General features: G+C 39.2%; 1 protein-coding gene and 1 pseudogene across 10 annotated transcripts in view; one reads left to right on the top strand and one right to left on the bottom strand.

The window, feature by feature from the left end:
• Window positions 1-19,849, bottom strand: part of TPK1 (thiamin pyrophosphokinase 1) — a 269,647-nt gene that overhangs the window by 5,175 nt on the left and 244,623 nt on the right. For 6 of the 10 annotated variants that reach the window (XR_014882231.1, XR_014882228.1, XR_014882225.1 and 3 more), the window contains one exon: window positions 12-15,953. The gene's annotated coding sequence lies outside the window, so the exon portion shown is untranslated. The remainder of the gene's footprint in view (window positions 1-11; window positions 15,954-19,849) is intronic. The other 4 variants (XR_792765.4, XR_014882230.1, XR_014882229.1 and 1 more) reach the window with 2 other exon arrangements.
• LOC100542989 (zinc finger protein Helios pseudogene) lies at window positions 11,613-13,294 on the top strand (annotated as a pseudogene).

The raw sequence follows: 19,849 nt of genomic DNA, 5'->3' as shown, positions 1-19,849 counted from the left end.
AATGTCCTCACCTGCTTGCTTCTTGGAAGTAGAGGTTCAGCAGCAGCTCCACTTGTGATTAAGTCCTCCAAAAACCTTCTTCTTTCTTCCTGATAAAGAGACTCGATAGTGAAACCTTCTCCAAAGTCATTATTAAACAATATCTGTACCTGAAGCCCAAGGAGAAAACATGTTTCAGATTTAAGACCACAAAACAATCCTATTCTATTCCAATACAACTTCAACTCTGATTTAAGTTTCATGACCAGCATCTCAGCCACCCTGTCATGGATAGGTTAAAGCTGGGGGGGAAGGGGAGGGGGCAGGGGAGCCTTCTAGCACAACATCCCCTTATAGCCCACCCTATAGCTCCCTATCACCTTTTGGCCCCACATATCCCAACATCAGCCCTATATCCCCTCCATAGCCTCTCAGAGTCCCCTATATCCCCCCACAGCTCCCTCTGTCCCTCAGAAGTTTCTTTCCCATGAGACTTGGTGACACAGAGGCAGTGCTGGAATGTGATTCAGCTGTCGGGGTTGTTTTCCCCTCTGTGTATTTGCTTTACAATCAGCAAGTGCACCTCTTGTTGCTACTGTGGATACCATACCATGCATTAGTGTGAACAGCTGATGGAGCCAAGTACCCAGGGGGTGGGAGGTGTGTGCGTGGGGAGAAATGGGGCTGGGAAGAAGGCATGGGACTTGAGTAACCATTCTTAGTTGTCTTTCCATCTCAAGAGCAGTTTGCTGTGAAGACGCGATGCTGGTAGCACAGGTGGTCTGCTGTGGATGTGACCTGACACTCTCGTTCTCTCCACGGTGGGGAAGCCTCACAAGTGCAACTACTGTGGCCAGAGCTACAAGCGGCACAGTTTGTTGGAAGAGCTCAAGGAACGCTGCCACAGCTGTATGAAGAATGTTGGCATGGAGGCTGCCGGGCAGGTCCAGAGTCACCTCTGGATGAACTCCATGCCTTGAGGTCTCTTGCACTTGGAGCACATCTTGCAAGGGTTTTTCATCCGTTTTCCCTCCTTCCTTCGTGCTTTGCGTCACTTCCATCTCATCTACTGATGGTTCTCCAATATGCAGGAGGAGAAATGATGGGCTAAAATCCTCACTCTGATTTAACAGCATTTTTTTCCAGATTTTTTTTTAGATTGGTATTTCATTTTTTAGATATATAAATATGCAGATATTAAAGTAAAGTGATAAAGGCACCAGTGCAAAGTTGCCATAAACACTAAGGAACGTATGGATCCCCTCCCTCTTCTTGGTGAAAGCGACTGGTACTTTTAAGAGGTATGGATGGTAGACGTACTCAGAGGTCATTATTTCTACTTCTTACAGTAATGTATTCTATCAAAAAAATAAAAAGGATGAGAGGATGTAAAAACCTCCAGAGCAACATGAAGTCAACAGTGTTGATGAAAGTAATTATAAAAAAAAAAGTTTATGTATGAGCATCTTTTAACTTTTAAAAATTAAATATAGGTATTTGGTACTTGAAGTACTTATAATTTCTTACTGTGGAGGAAATAAAAAAAATTATGCTTCTTCCATTTTGAGTAGGAAATACCATAAACATGAGAATATCAAGAAGATACACAGTAGGTAAATGAAAAGGAGAAAGAACATTTTTCCATTTTGCTTTTCATTGTTGAGAATAGTCATGTGGTGTCATTTTGAAATCAATAATGAACAAGTTCTGAAAGATGACTTCTAAAAACCTAAAAAAAGCAAGCTCAAATGAAGTCTATTCAATGTTTTTGGTATGGATTTCTTTTTAGTGGGAAAAAAAAAAATCACCAAAAATTTTAGAATACTGTACTGTGAAAATTTCAAATCTATTCAAAGGCATATAAACTCAAATGTTTATACAGCTCTGTTAAGTAATTACTATCTTTTTAGATGCCCTGGAGACTAAAATCAACCTTTAAAATCTAATGGATGATTTCAAAGACCTTGAAGTTAGTGATTATGTTAGGCCTGACTTTATGTGCATAAAAGTTGGTAGAAAGACTCATCTAAGGTTTTGCTGCTTGCTGGTACCCATTCTGGACTTGATGGAGCACTTTGCTCATAGTAGTAGTTTAACCACATGCTCCATTCCCAACAAAATACATGCTCTTCCCTCTACAAGGATAGGTCTATCTGACTAACCAGGTAGATGATGATATCGGCCAGCATTTTCTTAGGCAAATAACAGTTGGCCGATAGAGTTATGACAGCAGGATTCTTTCAGAGATCACTTTATGGAGTGCTAGTCATAAATCTCCCCTCATATGCCAGTGCTTCCAGCTGGGAAACTCAGTGTGTGCTGTGCGTTTCAGCTGTAAGTCCTTTCTTCACGGAGTATAGAGGCACCAGGGAAGTATGCATAAATGATTACTCTGCTCTTTGCTTAAACTTAAGACTCAGTCTAACTCTGAAGAATGCCTTGATTTCCTTCACTCTCACATTGCACACTTTGAAAGGATATTCTTGGGGCTGAATAAATATATGCTTTGGAGATCTCAGTTGTTGCTTAATTTTGCATCATGTTAGTGTTTAGCTTACCTGGCTCTCTTTCTAAATATTTTGTGAGGACTTTGGTTTTGCTGAGTGTTTTGAGGCTGCCTAGCTGAGATGCAGGGAGGGGCTGGGTTCAGCGTGTGGCTAGGAATGCACAAGTTCCTGGCGCTGGGACTCCCTCCATGCTCTCTCTGAGCTGCCCTTCCTTGTGGCTGGGTTCTGTCCCCAGCTCAGCACAGCGATTCACTTGCTGTCTGCTGCAAGAGCTCCCCTGATGTCAGCCATTCTCATCTAAGCAGTTCTGGCCCTTGAGGTAGAAATTAGTGTGTGGTCTTCTAGCTAGTGGTGTGTTGGGGGTGAAGAAAGGGACAGCCTCTGAAGGCAGTGTGTCTAATATTTGCACTATCGATTAGGGAGAAATATTAAATGCCAGCTGTGATTTATACTCATATATATATATTCCTCTCATATATATTCCTCTCCATTTCCAGAAAGCAAAAAGTCCAGGGAAATTCTTAAAATGGAGAAGTATACTCTTTTTAGGAGAAGGAGAAAGGAGCTTAGCTGTAGGCTGTGAGAAGCTCAAAGGCCAACTGCACATAAAATACACAATGTCCCTGTGTCCTTCCCTCTTGCTTGGTTGCTTAAAATACAGTTAAAATTCTTTTCCCCTGGGGTACTTCACACCAGGGTCCATGGGAATATATCCTGTCATTTCTCACTGCACACGCATACACTTTTTAAAATATCAATATTATGAACTTAGGAAATTGAGGGTGATGGAGTAATACCAATTTATACCAGCTGAGACTTAGCCCAGCGTCTGCTGTCTGCACACAAAAGTGTTTATTAGCAAAACACATGCAAGGCAATTTTTTGACTTTTTTTTTTTTTTTTTTTTCCCCTAATTATTTCCTCACTGGAAGAACATGAATTGTTTTTCAACAGGATGTATGGTTTATTATAAAAGGAGAAGAAAAAGAAAAAACTGCAAAATATCCCCATGACCTTAACACTAATGTCTTCAGGAAAATAAAGACTTTGTTCTGGAGACCATCCAGATTCGTGTATTGAGTGTATGAGCATAAAAGCACCATTTGATGTTAACTGCAGTTGAGGACATCACCTATGTCATGGAGAGTGAACATCCAGGAGTGCCCCCTGATAACAGAGTGAAAGCATACCTTAACAGAAACATTCTCAGTCTTGGGCTTTTCATGAGCTGGATGCATTGTTTTTGGGTTAAAAGTCTTCCTGAGGAGATATCATAATTTCATAGGTTAAAATAAGTAGTTGTATCAAAGCTAGTTGTAACATGTCAGCTGTTCTTCTGTAGTTCCTACTACCCAAGATAATGAAGCACACCTAGGCTATTCCCATCTCTTCTCTTTCCCAGGACATCTATGTAACAAAATGCATTCTGGTAACTTATTCTCACCATAAATCAAATAATGGTGTGATTGAGCGATTATAGAGTTGAGTTATGAGGCAGGAAAAAGAGCTTACAGCATAAAGTATAGGAAAGAAAATGTCTTTATTGGTGATGGTTTTAGTCTTAAAAGTCTGAGCAGAACTTTTGCCTGATTTAGAGAAGAACAGATGTCTTTTTTAGCACTATTCATTCTTTGTGGAAGAAAGGTTACAAATTCCACCTAGGAAATTTTGCACACATGTGACCAACAGTAGAATTGTTCAATTATTAATCTTTATAAGAAATAAAAATGTCACTAAATTTTGGGTTTAATCAGATAGCTGTGAAAGTAGTTAGGCTTTCAATTGATTTTTCAGGAAAGTACAGTCCTACGAAGGCAGCAGGTCAGCATATGAGATATTTAGAGCCCTCTGCATCTCCCTTAGGTTCCCTCTACAAGTCTTGTGCATCTGGCATGCCAAGGACTGGAAATTCTTGAACTGGCACTCATGTCCAAACCTGTCCCATCACAGCGAGGACAATTATAGCCACTGAGCAGGAAAACAGGATACTCACACAGCTATTTGTTAAACTAAAATAAAGACACCAGTTCCTGATGAAAATCAACATATGTAATCATTCCTTTCTTATAAAATCTCAATAAATACTTGAATAGAATTAGTGCAGATAGCTCTGGGCAAAGAGTGTTTGCATAACCCTAAGAATTTAGCCATTTGATGATAATATTTCAGACCTCCCAAACTGCATTGGATATTAGTTACATGACTGGAATACTACATCCCAGTTTGGTGCAATATTAAATTCATATTTATGCTTTTCCTTCCTCTTTCACTGTTACCAGCAGGGCTGCCTCGTAAATGAGGAACTATTGTGTTTCTCAGAGGGAACATCCTGTACAAATAAAAAAGCAGCAGTCAGTCATTTTATGGCATATGGGAGATTCTAAAACTTCAAGTACTCAGCTTGCCCTAGCAGCAGAAGCACAAATAGAATCAAATGAATAAATTGCTGTGTTTTCTTACTATGAATGTCTGAATTGAGAAGTTCACCTGTGACTGCCTGGTATTTGCTCTTTCTTAGCAGAAAGAAGGCAAAGATGAGGTTTTTAACACCTCATTTTTCATAAATGATGTGCTAGCAAACAGCTACATATTTAAGAACAGATGAGTAATTATTCTGTGTTAGTATGCAGAAGGCAGTCAAGTTACATAGGGGGAAAGCAGGCTGGCGATGCTCATTTATGGCACAGTCACAGAGAAGAGGTAACTGCAATAGCAGCTGTGACTTCACGGAAGTTTTACCTAATGAAGAGAATGTGATGGAACACTCACAGCTTACAAATCACAAGAACTCTTAGGCAGACCATCCCACTGCCTATTTCTCTGCTATTCATTCTTCTCAAATAGTTTTTTTTTTAATACCTTACCATCTTGTTAGCACACAGACAGCGGTTGATAAGCCTCCTCAGATTTCTTCTTCTGCTTTCTAAAGAAGAATGAGGAGCTACACATGGAATCACACTTGACATGTATTGTGGATTGCTCAGGCTGTCTGAGTTTAATCCTCAGTATGGTACCACTGACCCTTCTAATGTCAATAAGAGGTCGCAAGTAGTGGGAGGAGAGATGCAAAAGACTCGCATTTAGCAATTGTTCAGTCTGTGTCTGAAGGGGAAGAAGCATTAGTTCAAAAACTTGTTAGTTTCTTTCACTGGTTGTAAAGGGAATCTCCATATAATGTTAACCCTGCAATTTCAGGGTGAATTTAGTCTCAGATATAGAAACAAAGAAAACACCTTAATAAACACATTCTTCATTTTGGAAGCCTCTGCCTTGGGGAATGCAAAGCCATTGCATGTTTTCTAGTCACTGAGATCAGTGTAGTAAGAAAATAAGAATGATACACAAGATAAGCATGATATTAAGTGAATCCACAAAGATAGCCATGAAGTTACACTGATAACAGAGGATCATGTTGGAGGGAGAAAAACCAAATGTGATCTACAGAGGGAATTTTCTGAAGTACCATGTACCAGTAGCTCTCTTTTCTCCTCAGTGGGAGGAGTTCTGTATGCAGAACGAAACAAGTCCTTTAATAAATACATAAAGTTTAGCTTCTGCAAAATAAGATGTTCCCAAAGACAGGCAATGGAAGAGAGTGGCTCTGCGTGCTCAAAGGGGAATGCTATCTGAATGCCCACTGTGTTCTTGCACCTTGCTTTATTTTGTGCTCAAATGTTTTGTGTCATCTGTCAAGTGGAGACCAGACTTGTCTGATTCGATTTTTTAGTTTTATGTAGTACCTCCTATGGAAGATCGCAAGGAACAAGAGCCTGTAATGGACAATTATATTTCTATGGTGCCTTTTGAGAGACTGCTGCTATAAAGAAGCTGACAAGCAACCTGGGAAAGTGTAAAAGCTCCACCCCACAGAAGTTTGTGGGTAAGCTTAAGATAAGCCTTTTATTATTTTTAGAGTAGCTATAGGTTGCTAGTACCTTGTGAAATATAGCCAAAAAGAAAAAGAAAAAAAAAAAAAAAAAGAAAAACCCAAAAAAACAAGGGGAAAATGAGCACTCTCAGAACTTGGTCATGGTGGGGAGGGGCAACAATTGAGATGGGTTAAAGCACAGCAAGAAATTCTGAAAACAACAGAATTTATTTTGCTAGTTCAGACCTTTCAAAAGTGCAGTCCCCATAATTAAAATGACTTAGAAAATTCTGAGCTTTTTACTGGGTCTTAAGTCTGTTTTGTTTTGTTTGTTTACTTTTCTGTGACCCTTTGTCTTTTTGGCAGACTTGCCATCTTTCCCTCTCCTCAATCAGCAAGTAAAAAGTAAGACTGATATAATTATCTCCATATATGTGTGTGTGTGTGTGTAAAAAAGGAAGTATCTCATGACTTGTAACTTATATTAATTCTTGAGAGTTAGCAACAACTGGTCTGATAATGCTGGCATAAGGAAGCAAAATCACATTGCTTCTGTTAGAAGAAGTGCTTGCTCCAAGAGCAGTGTTCTGCCCCTGATAAATTTCTTAGTGAATATAAAACAGTTTTGGATCACTTTTGATTACCAAATTTAGAATCCTTGACCCAGAATTCCTATTTTGCTTTGTATCTTGACATCTTAAAATTCTTCAGCTTGTAACAGAAGACATTATGGAAAATTTTACTGGTGTTGAGTTGGAGCTTAAATCTACTTTTCACGGTCACTGGGGCAGTGTTAATCTTGCTAGGAGGTGAGGCAGGACAGAGAGTTAATTGGGCTATGTATATGCTGCTAGATGCTGAACTAAGGTAATGCGCGTTTTTCACACTCACTCCCTGGATGGACAGTATATAGATTTTAAAGGTACTGTATACTCATTCTGCCTACACTTGAGGACACCTGCCCAGAGTGGATTGGAGGACTGTAGGCAATTAAGACAGCCGAATGCCCTTCGGCTAAATGGAGATTCAGACAGAATTGTTAAATTACCGCTGAGGATGCTTTTAAGCTAACCCACATGATTTTGAATTGTAGAGGGCTAATGGTATGCAGCATCTCACCTGGGCCTACTGACACACTGAACTGGCTGCTCACAGGCAGCTGGTGATCCCCAAATACCAGTGCCAGGTTTCTTCCATGCACTGACTGAAAATTTTCATGTCCTTTCTTATCCATCACCTCTTTTGACGGGGTTAGGTAAGAAATAATCCAACCCATGCAAGGAATGCTAGGAGGCATCAGTTTCTTTTCTATATTGTTATTAATCTTTCTGAGATAAAAGCTTAATTCTTAATCTGTTTTCTTTGATTGGTCTGAAATGAATTACTGCACAGCTGATAAGAACTCAAGGATGTATATTCTCTTTTAACTTACTGCTGTGATGCAAGTTAGGGTTGAGAAGACTGACAATAGGAGCAGGACTCTCTACTGACAAACCAAATCCAGATATAAGAAATTGTAAACATAGCAGATTTCTATAGTGTTGTCTTAGTAAGTGTTGTACTTCCCTGCACATTGTGATCAGCAGTGAAATAGTTGTCTCTGCTGCCATTTAAATTGATGTGTCAGACTCAGGTCTTGTACGGCCTGGAAAGAAAGAAGGGCAGTCCATATCTCACCTTTTTCTTAATTCCTTGATTAGTTGTCCACAGATGTAGATGTAATTATATTTGCAATACCTCTTAAAGGTTATCTTTGCAAGGGCAAAGAATTCATCTGGGAGGATGTGAGGGCCCTCTTCCTTCCCCCTTAGGATTTGTTGTACTCATGCTGCTGCCATAAGCAGTATAGTTATGCATGTTATAAGTGTACCTCACAACTGAGTCAATTCATTCTTTGGATAGTATAAATAAAATCAGTTTCTGGAAGTTGCAAATATCAGGCTCTCTTTTAGACCAGAAAAGAAGAGTCCACTCACATGCTTATGGTCATATGTTGTTACAGTCTTGAAAGACTAATTTACCGATTGAAAATCCTTGCATAAGATACGCTGTAGCTTTATATTATTCTCTTAAGTAGGGTATACTTCACTGTAAGATGAAATTGTTTGTTTTACAAGCATAACAGATCACCTTGGTATTCCATTTTTCTGAGGCTAGGAACTCAGAGTTCTATGTGTCATGCAGCTTTTGATCCAGATTCAGCCGTAGTGGAAGTTGTTCTCTTTCACATTTACTGTATCTTATTTTTCTGCCATTTCTGATCTTTCCTGGCAACACTGTCTGAGCTGAAAACCAGCAGAGTCTATGCTTTGCTACCTTTCTTTCTCACTTCCCATTTTCTCCCCAGTGAAATACTGTTCAACTCTATCAGGAAGAACTTCTAATGGTTCTCTCCTATGCAGGGAATTTTCCTGTGCATACATCAGGCACCTTTCCAAAACTACTTACTGGTGTTTATGAGAAGGTCATGTAAGCATAAGCTCAGATCTTTGCATGCTACATCTATCGATGCTTTACTCCTCTTTCTGATCAGCAGTCTCCAGGGAGCTTGGTTATGGAGCACAGTCACTGCTCTGGCTGAAGTTTCACAAGGAAAGAAAGAACCATACAGCAAATAGAGTTAACTTCTGTTTGGGAGACTTGCTTGTAATACATCTGCCATTGAGGTGCTAGTCTTACTAACTCTGTTGAGGTAGTGGAGGCAGAAAGTATAACATAAGCACTCAGACTCCTGCGTATCTTTGTTAGCCTCTTCTTCAATGAATAGAGAAGCAGACACCAGACTGATCCCATGAGGCAGATTCATGTATTCTCAGTTTGAAAGTACTCAGTGTAACAGAGTATCACTGAGGTTAAGAACTTGGCAGAATGCAATAGAAGACATTTATATGTCTTACGATAAGACTACAGTTGTTACAGCATTAAAAATACACACCTCAGAACAGATGAGATTGAGCTTGATTCAAAGTTAGTCAGCTTCTCGTTAAAGGAGGTCAGAAAGAAACTTACCCAGAGGTAAATGCTGTAACTGACTTTTCCAGGGTTTCCTTGGCTTTCTCCAAAGTGTCTCGCATTGCAGTTGCTGTAGATACTTGACAAAATGGACTACAGGTTATCACAGAACAGATGTGTTTCTGATCCTTGATCTAGCTTCAGAAACCTGTTTAGAAGTTTTTTTTTCTAAATGTCATAAGATGGTCACAGCGGAGAGTGTTTTTCCTTCCTCTTGAGTAATGTAAGGCAAGAATATACAGAATGTAAGCATAGTTGGGAATGAAAATTTGAAATGATTAAAATGATTAGTTAGTCTTAAGTATAGGCTTGGCTGAAGAGGAATTAAAATTGAAAATTATTTTAGATTGATTTGTTATTATTTCTTCTGAGCTCTGAATCCTATGTTCTCTTCTGCCTGTGTTATCATTTATTTTACTTTTGTATGTGTCATATCATTTTTTAGGACTCTGTCATCTTTGAAACATAATTGAAGGAAATGAATAATTCAGGTCACTGGCGATTTACTATTTACTCTGCTGTATGGTGAAACCACTGAATGTGGAAGAAAAAAGGAATCAAAATAATGTCTGCATCATTCATCCAAGTCATCTGTAAAGCACAAGTGTTATTTCTTGATCTCCCTAGTCTACAAAGAATTGAGAGCATGTGTGGAGAAGGAATCAGACTCTTCCACCAGATCCAGTTCCTTGTTCAAATACAGGAGCGATATGGGTGACCAGAGCAGGTAACAGAGTCAGATGGGCTTTTCCAATTTCTTCTCTTTCTCCCACCATGTCAAAGACACCACGTGCCTCCTGCAGCTTTCTTCCCACCCCACCTGAAAAGTAGCAGCTCCATTTCAAGTGGAACTGGACTGCTAAAGAGTTGTCCATGCTATTGGCAGCAAGAAAGCCTGTACTGACAAGAGGATGTTTGGCAAGAGTCATGCTTAAGTCATGTTAGATAGCTAAAGCTGTCACCATTTGTTTGGTTTTTTTTGTTTTTTTTTTTTGTTTTTTTTGTTTTTTTTTTTTTGTATTTTTCTCCAAATGTCTAAAGTACAACAAAGGAACAGTTTTCTATGTTATATTTTCTTTATGTGAGCTGTAAGTGTAATGCTGCCAGCCATAGGAAAATGTATATAGACATATAAACATGGTATCTAATCAGAAGTCCACAAGCAGTACTGCTCAGGAGACCAGGCATACTCACATGCTTCAGTTTAAACTTGCATTTAATTACCTTGCTAATCAGGACTAAGTTCCCAAGCAAAAGGGATGCATCATCTCCAAAGATAACCCAATTGTTTCACGAGTAATGTAAAATTATTTCTCTTTGTGCATCAGTTTAAGATAAGCCACACGAAATGGAAGGAATTATAGCCTAAAATAAAATGCTGAATGATAGCTATGTTGAAATGTGCTATTTGGAAGAGATTTGGGGTTACAGTTCTGTTTCTTGTTTATACATATTTTGTTCCAAGCAATTTTGGCAAAAGGTGATAAATTTATTTGGATTTTTTAGTTCTCGGATAATCTTACTAGTAGTATGCATTTGATTCCCTGAATTAATTAGCTTACTTCATTGAAGAAAAGCATGGTTTTATGTTCTGAGGCAGTGAAAAATATCAAGGACAGTGAAAACTCACCAGAACTATTTATCGGACTTTATTAAATCAGTTTCAAAAATAAACTGTTAACTAATGTTCATGTGTGTGAACACAGATGAGTAAGTGTATTTTGTATCTTAGACGTACAATTACGCATATAATCTTTTCTATTTAATTAAGAGGAGTTACGGTATGAACTTTCCTTTTACTGACACTCTAGAGCCATCGCTGGAAAAGCAGTGCTGCTGCCCTGTGTCCTGATGTAAGCAGCAAATTTGTTAACTTTAAAGAAAATCTGTAATATGCATCATGCCCTGTAACTAGCTTAATCTACCTGTTTGTGATTGTGATTCCATATGTGAATTTGGACTCACACAGTGATGAATCAGTCAGCTTTCATTGTCATTCTCAATGTATTTATCCTATGGCAATGAAAGTCACTTTTGCCTTTTACCAAATGAAACTGAGCTATATGTGTGATTTATCTTTCATGTTTTCCTGCCTAAACAGATGCAGGGTTTTTTTAATCTTTCTTTTGTGTGTATGTGTTTTTTTTTTTTTTTTGTTTTTTTTTTTTGTTTTTAGTTCCAAATGTTGGGAGTAGGTATTTTTTTTATTAAGGGGATGAGCTGCAGAAATACTTTACCCTGAATTGATGATGTCAGGTGCTCACATTATTTGCTTCATTCTGTGGCCAGCTTTGGACTTGAGTGCATTTTGCTTCAAGCTGGCATTTTCTGTCCTCTTTCATCCCTTTTACAGTGAAACCTTGGAGTGGTTGCATGGATTTTTCTCATTTGTTTCCTCTTGTCCCTTAGGTGAAAAGCTCATGAGACTTGGCTATCCAGATGCTCACTTTGATATAAACCTATGCTATGAGTAAGAGTCTGAGCTGATACAGCCTCAAATGATGGGCCAAGCCACCCGAATGCAGTCGCGTACCTTGGAGCTGACTCGCTTCACCCCGTGATGCAGCACGCACCAAGCGCAATTGCAGAGGTGGCTCCAGTCAGCAGCTCACCTTATGCTCAGGTCTATCATCCTAACAGGATAGAAGGGCCCATTAACGGAGAAACAACTGACAGCCATGATAACAACATGCATGGCCTGGTCTCCCTCCTCAGACCAAAGAGTCGAACCTGATAAAAGAGGTCTACCCCAGAAATAGCTGCCTGGATTCTACTGGCTCTGAGAGCAGCCACAAAGATCACCAGTTCTACCTAGGAAACTCTGCCTTAAACTCCAAGAGGAAGCCAAACCTGGCTTATATGAAGGGGGATGCCAGGGCTTTGGATGGCACAAAAGCTCCTAAGGGCTCTTTAAAGGATATCTGTGAGGTCATCAGTGGAGAAGGGGAGCAGATCAGGGCTTTCAAGTGGTGAACACATTCTCTTTCTGGACTACGTCATATACACCATCCACACGGGCTGCCAGGGCTACTGGGACCCGCTGGAGTGCAACATCTGTAGCTACCAAAGCCAGGACTGCTACAAGTTCTAATCACACATTGTTTGAGGGCAGCACACATTCCACTGGGCCTTCTCATCCAAAGGTGACTGTTATGAAGTACTTTATTTATACACTGGTGCTTCATAACACGAAATGAATAACAACAGGCCTACCATCTCTTTAAGTAGTTTTATAAAAGTATTTTACTTACTGTGGGAATGAAATGATGTTTCTGCATTTAGAACTAGCAAGATGAGTATTTTATGGTCTCTGCTGTCATCTAGTGTCACGTATTGGTACTAACAATTGTTCTTGAGATTCTCTTCATTCCAATAAAGGGGGGTCTTTAATAATCCCTATCACTTATCCTTTAGGTAATTTTCCGTATTTATGCATGCTTAGCAGATAAGATGAAATAATTAATAAGTACAAAAATTGTAACTTTTGTATTATAGACTATTCTGTTTTGCCAAGACGCCCTCAGCAAAAGAACAACTTAAGGGACCTCTTATATGAGGTCAAACTGTCCCTCTTTTGGATTAGGAGGAATGCAACTGATGCTCCCCTACATTTTTCCTTTAAACTTACCTCTATCCCAGGAAAGCAGATGTCGGGGATAATGGCCTAGTGCTGAATGAGCAAATGTGAGAAGTTAATTAATTAGCAATACATGCTTAGCTAGGAACAATTTATGTTTAGCCAGTATTCGTACGTTTAGTTGAATGTCGGGAAAATTGTGACCAAAAGCACTCAGCCAATAGGGAACCAGGGCAGGAAGAGATAAGCATTGGGTAATAGGGAATAAAAGATGTAACGCTGTTTTCTGCGTGCTCCCCTGCTTGCAGGAGGCCCACCATTGCAACTGCAAATAAAATCTGCTTTATCAGAGATACCATCCTGATAAATTATTTGGATATTTCCAACACTTACTGAGATACCATTACAATTACCTGAGTATAAGGAAATTTTGACAATGAATTTCAGTACAGTATTTTACAATCCAGTGCTGCTGATCCCAGTTTATGTCCTAGTTCACTAGAGCATATATACACAAACAATGATTCTTGAAGAAAATTAAAAAGACACCACAAGAAAAGGGCTCTGGAGATACCAATATAACAAAGAGTTGAAATCACAAATTCAGTGCAGCATGTAATAATAATGCAAAAGAAAAATTAAACAGACTTTTTTTTTGTTTTGTTTTGAGGTTTTTTTTTCTTTTTCTGGAACACAAACATATGCATTATAATATAAGCTTCCAATGCTAGATGAGATGATGGCATGACACATTTACTGTGCAATTTCATATACAAACATTTCCTGAGCTACCTGGAGCAATAAGGCTTTGTTAATTCTCAGATCAGCAGCTCAGCGTTTCATTCATTTTTTTCATGTCATTCTCATAAGGCAAAATTCTAAATAGAATTTTTTTTTAATGCTTGAAAAGTAGGACTAATTGGCAGCTACATTTGAATATGCATTTGTCATGCAGTATAAATTTACACAGCTCAGGCTGCGAAAGCAGTGGTGGGGGTAGTAGTGGGAGACAAATTCATTAATCACTGCTGAAAGTCCAAAATTATTTGGGATAGCAGATGCTGTGGGTTATTCATGTGATGTTTCCACCGCATCCCCATAAAGAACAGAAAAGTGCACTGATGGTTCATGTTAACAACTGTTTATCTCTACAGGACATGCTATAAAAAATTAATAGACTTGTTAGCTTGCAAAGTAAAATGTTTAAGTAAACTTTACTTCAGACTTCAAGATCATTGCCAATTCAGCACACTAGTAGGTTTACTTTAACTTTTGGCCTAATACAATGTTTCACAGACTTTTTTTTCCTAGCTGATTCCTTGTTTGCAGTATTATAAAACCGTTTCTGGTGCTTGGGATATCAAGCCCCCTTTCCCCATCCTAATACAGCAGAAAAGACACTAACATGCCACTTAAATTAAAGAAAGAAAAAATGGAGTAAGTGAAATCCGAGACTGCAAAACCATATACAAGCGTTTACCTTTTTCCTGAACTAAACTTTTCAACCATAAAAATATTAAGCAGCCATACCCTACAGAACAAGGGATAAGGCTATTTCAATTATAACTATTTTTTTATTTAAAAAATACAGAGCTGAAAGCCTTTTGGGTGATATTTATACATTAACAACATTTCTAGTTCCCTACATGAATCATAAATCATTATGCAAAACACAAACTATTTTTCATAGCTTAATCTTGCATTATCTTGTTTAATTTAATCTCATTTGTAAATATGTTAGATAACTAGATTTCATTGTAAGAATTAACATAAACAGAATATTTACAAGGCTTTTTTCTTCTTCTTGTGAGTGCATATGGTAAAATATCCATTAAATGTTTTGAAATTGACAGATTTTCCTCCTGGTAAAACTGCAAAGCAAGGTTAGCTTTCACCACCAGTAAAAAGGTAAAAGAGGATAATCCCTGTATCATCAGAAACTCTTTCCCACTGCTCTTGTTAGAATATGCATGACAAAAGGAGGCATTTACTCTAAGGTCTTATCATTCTTTCCAATGAGCGTGTACACTTTGACTTGAAAAACTCTTTAAATCAGTTAAAACTGTAATGTCTTGGTTCTTAGTAGGCCTGAATCAGATTTTCCCTCTTGTAGTTTAGACAGAAGGAAGGAAACACTCTTCTCAAGACAGGAGGTTCAGTTTCAGTTTCCCGTTGTCCTGTTTCAGCTCCAGCATATAGAAGCCTCTTCAAAACAGCTGCTGTCCCAGTGCTTTGAGATACGGTTATGCTTTAACTTGTGCTACATACTACTTCAAGTTCATTTCTGACTACGGCTAACAGCGCGACTCACAGAAGTTTACTTTCCTCCTGTCAAATAAGAAAAGAGCTGACCACACCTGAAAAGTGAATTCAGTCTAAACAAGCAATAAAATGTCACTGTAAACCAGAAGAGAAGTGAATATTAACAGGTTCTAAAAGGAAGCAAAAGATGTTATTATTCCAGTAAGAACTTATTACAAAAGTTAGTAGCTGTGTAAGCAGCTTAGGGTGAGCTAGAATAGAAACTTTCCCCCAAAACTTATTCTTATCTTTATAGAACTATTTTCTTATGCTCCAAAATGTCAAAAGTCTGGAATCCATGTATAAACTTTCAAGTCCTCCGAGTCCTAGCTAATATTTTGTTATCAGTTCATCACCAAAAATGGTGAGTAAAAACTGGTAATCTGCATGTCCCATTCTCTTCTTGTTATCTATTTCTTTCACAAACTGAAAAATAATAATTAACATTGATGTAAAGTTGAATATTTCTTTTTTCACTTCATCATCGCCCCTGGAATAGCTGGATTAGCAGTAATAATTTATATTTACGAATCTGTTGAGTAATTCTGACGGTTGCTCACTAAGCTGTTTCTGCGTTCTTCTGAGGAAAAAAGAAGCCTACAAACCTGCCAGAACCACAGTATCTGTCTGCTGGTTCTGGTATAATGCCAGATGGTATGCCTCTGCCTCTGCCATTTAAATCAATTTCTTGCATTCCACACAGGAGCACCTTTAGGGGAGAAAAAGGATAATAAACATAAAACTACAAGCTACTAATTTGCTTCTACAGCAAGACTACTGTACTCAAATTCTATTGTACTTCAAAGCACCTGCAATCACAGTATACTGATTTTTAATTTTTAACTTTAAAACTTCCACAGCAAATAATAACAACTGCTCATGAAGAAAATTTGGAGAGGCCACAAAATAGAAAAGCCATTCATGAAAATGTTTGTATTTAGACATTCAAACTTGGAACATATATATCATGCAATCTAGAAATACGATGTTTGGCTTCAGAGTATAATTTTGAGAGCTCAAAAGCAGCTAAAACCTGGTCCACTCAGTAATTTGATCATCCGCTGATATTTGGTTTTTATCTACCTTTCTTTCAAATTACTCATTCTTTAAACACATGCAAATCACATTGTCAAGGATTACAAAAGTAATTAGTCCAAAAATTTATAGTGGCAGAATCTTAACGTTAGAAATAGGTACGTTGGTTGCAAAGAAGAAGGTGAAGAAAAACACTGTAACCAGTACATAAGGCTTCTCTCACACATTCTGAAAACAGAACTGTCAGCCTTAGTGAACTCTGCTCTTCAGGCATTGACTGAAATTTAAGCATTACATGTAGCAACATGGATCTGGCAATAGCCAAAGAATCCTTTACCATCAAAATTCTTTAGCATCAAAACCCTGCAGATACTGCTGTGGCAGAATTTCATTGAAGCCTTCAAAAAAAGCTTGTGTCTGTTCCTCAGCACCTTGGGAAAGTCTCCATTCTGCTACTAGTAAAAGATACAGAACGGTAATTTAAAATGGTAATATGCTAACCCAAACTAATCTTTGTTAGTTTATTTTGAAATGAACTGTAAGCTATGTTGAGAAAAACTATGGAAAGTCTGGAAAGTTCTGGGGATAGAGCATTGTATAATTGTATTTGGAACCTTCACTCTGTGCAAACAATTTTAAGTTAAAACCCTATGTTTCCAGCCACTCTGCTAAAAGGCTCAAACAGGAGGCAGCATTTACTCGCTGATGATATTAATGAGAACACAGCAGTCCCTAGGCATTTGGAGAAAGAAAAAGAAATGCAGAGCTATATTCATCTAATAATCTCCCCAGAAATCTTAGTCATTCTCCATGACAAGGTAAAATCTAGTCAAGCGGTACTGGTGAAGATAAGTAGGACTGCTAGCTTACCAAGAAAGTCCATTTGGAAAGTTCCATATTTGCTTCTGTTAATCATGAAACTTTGCTCTGTGACAGAAACTCCACTCTCCATTAATAAAAAGGTGAAAAGCAGGCAGGAGACCCAAAGAACCTGAACCCATGGAGAAGCAGATAATATGCTGAATTCAAGCCTAACCTGTCAGGAGAACTGGAATCTGGAGAAATGAAAATCTAGGGAACATAACACAGGACCCAGAGTATGACCAAAAAATATTACTTAAGATGGACTCTGAGCTCTCCCTGGGTTCCTCAAAACTAGAAGAGAATGGTTTTCTGCAGATACTCCTTACTCTCTATCCCAATTAGTATTTTGCACAACTGCAAAATGCCAATATGTTCCTTCTGTAAATGTTACAATTTCTGTGAAATGTTTTCAGATGACTCATGATGAAAACAAATTCTACTCCCTCATCCCTCATATCGTTCAATCACAAGCAATAAATGGCTTGTGCTGTGTTTCATTGCTTTGTGCTCTTGACAGACTGATTTGATTTGCCCTTTCCTAACCCCAAAGTATCAGGAGTGCCCGTCTCCTTTTGCTGCAAAGCCTTATTATCCAAGAAAACGAAGACCTGGGGGAAAACCACAGCAGCTACGCATCTGCCGAGGGAAGATTTCATGCCCTGGCCTACACACAGACTGGCTCTCCCTGCTCTGCGCTCCTGGTGTCCCCTGCAGCCCCTGTGCTGTGACAAACATGAGCAGAGCTCGGGCCAGTGCCCTCCCGCTGCACGTGATGTGCAGAAATCAAACTATAAGCACAGAATAGTTGCAAAGCATGTATTTTTAATCTGGGTGCAGAGGGGGTATTCCCAGCTGGCCTGCATACTGAAGGGCAAGAAAGGTACGTACTTAAAGAACCAGCTGCTTACAAACGCTTTAGAACTCCAAGAAAATTTTGGGTTATTACTATGAGTCCCCAAAATGACTGACACTTTCTCCTCCCCGAATCTCAGCCCTATTACGCATGTGTGGTATCTCTCAGGGGTCAGTTGGTGGTCTTTTCTGAGGAAGGATTTATGTCTTCCTCACTGTGTACTCTTGACCTGGGTCAAGTTGGAGGACGCTTGACTCACCCTGGCCGGTCATCTTATCAGCTACAACACTGTCCACTAATCTGCTGCTTCTTCATTAATTTGTGGTTTTACTGTCTGAGACTGCTACCTTGCATTCCAGAGATACGATAGCTAATCATGTTATTTGAAGAAACAGGACACCCACTGTCTGTACTGTCTAAGTCTGTAGAAAAGGATCTGTTATCAGCAGCGAGAATCTGGCTTAGCCAGATCAGATCTGTAGCTGCCAATTTAGCACCCCATGAAGGCATGTAAATTTTAACCTAACTCATTTTCCTTAATTCACATGCCTGCCCACATCCCCGTGTGTTGCACCCACACCAGCTGCCCCAGCCCTGCAGCCCTCTTGCAGGAAGCACAGCCCCATGCACCAGGCTTGGCAGTAGCCTTGAGGAGCTGCTGCAGGTGACTCAGCCCCGGCTGGATCCAGACCCAGACCTAAGATGCAATGACCACTTGGAAATAGTGGAAGTTGATTTTCCTCTTTGCAACCAGTTCCTTTCCTTGGGGCTGAGCTCTGGGCCTGAGGCACATTCACCTGCAGCTCTCCAGCTGCTCTCTCCTCCTCCCTACTCCCAGTACTGCTCTTCATGCCATGCCACCCACACCTGAACTGCTTGTGCCTCAAGGGCCAAGGATGGGCCCTGGGAGGCCATCGGTTTAACCCTTGGTATAGCAGAAGGCTGAAAAAGCCATTGGAGAAGAGAGGCAAGCTCAAGGGCCTGAGTGCAGGGACACCTTTCTTCCTCCTAGGCTGCTTCCAACTCCTGTATTTTTTTTCTATCAGTCCTTGGAGAGCAAGGGGATGTTCACAGCCTGTCACTAGCAGTTCCAGTTTGGCTGAAAGTTGGGAAGACCAATAAGGAAATGGGGGAAAACCACCAGAATTTCAAGGGAGAGAGGTGAAGCCAACCCCTCTGTTATCTTCCCCATATTGGTTTTGCCATTTAGAAGCTTTATCTTCAAACATATACAACCTGAAGTGACATTCAGGGACATCATTTTAGTATACGGACCTTCTTTCTCACTTATATCATTAAAGACGTATAGACACAAATCTTTTAAGTGCTCTCACTCCTCAGATCTTTCAAATGAAATTGAATGCAGTCTTTGTTTAAAAGGTCATCTTTGAAGTTGTACACAATAAATCTAGAACTGGTAAAAATATATTAGCCAACAATGGATCATGAGCATGGCTTCAGTCAATGAGCTGTCTTAGAGAGCCTGATGAGGCACCTACCTGATGGCTGTTCTATACTGGAGTGTCCTCTAACACCTTTCCCACAGTGTAATCTGCCAGTTAGTGGTGGTTTTTAGAGGTAGTAGTTAAGATATGATCAGTAAGGAACTCTATTTTCAGACTGGCAGGGTTTTTAGGAGCTCCTACCTCCTTAGTCCACTTTACAACTTGTGTCTTTAAATAATTTGAAACAGCACTAATGTACTATACTGTTGCAGGGACTTAAAAAAGGTTTCTTCCTGTGACAAACCTAACTGCAGCTTTTCTATATTTGATTATATATTGGGGCAAATATATAATACAATTCTATGCTTTGTGGAAAGCAGCATCTTCTCTTAAAATCTTATCTGTCTT

Source organism: Meleagris gallopavo, chromosome 3 (genome assembly GCF_905368555.1).
Source record: "Meleagris gallopavo chromosome 3, MGAL_WU_HG_1.1, whole genome shotgun sequence".
Taxonomy (NCBI): Eukaryota; Metazoa; Chordata; class Aves; order Galliformes; family Phasianidae; genus Meleagris; species Meleagris gallopavo.
This window is presented reverse-complemented; position numbering and strand designations above follow the sequence as displayed.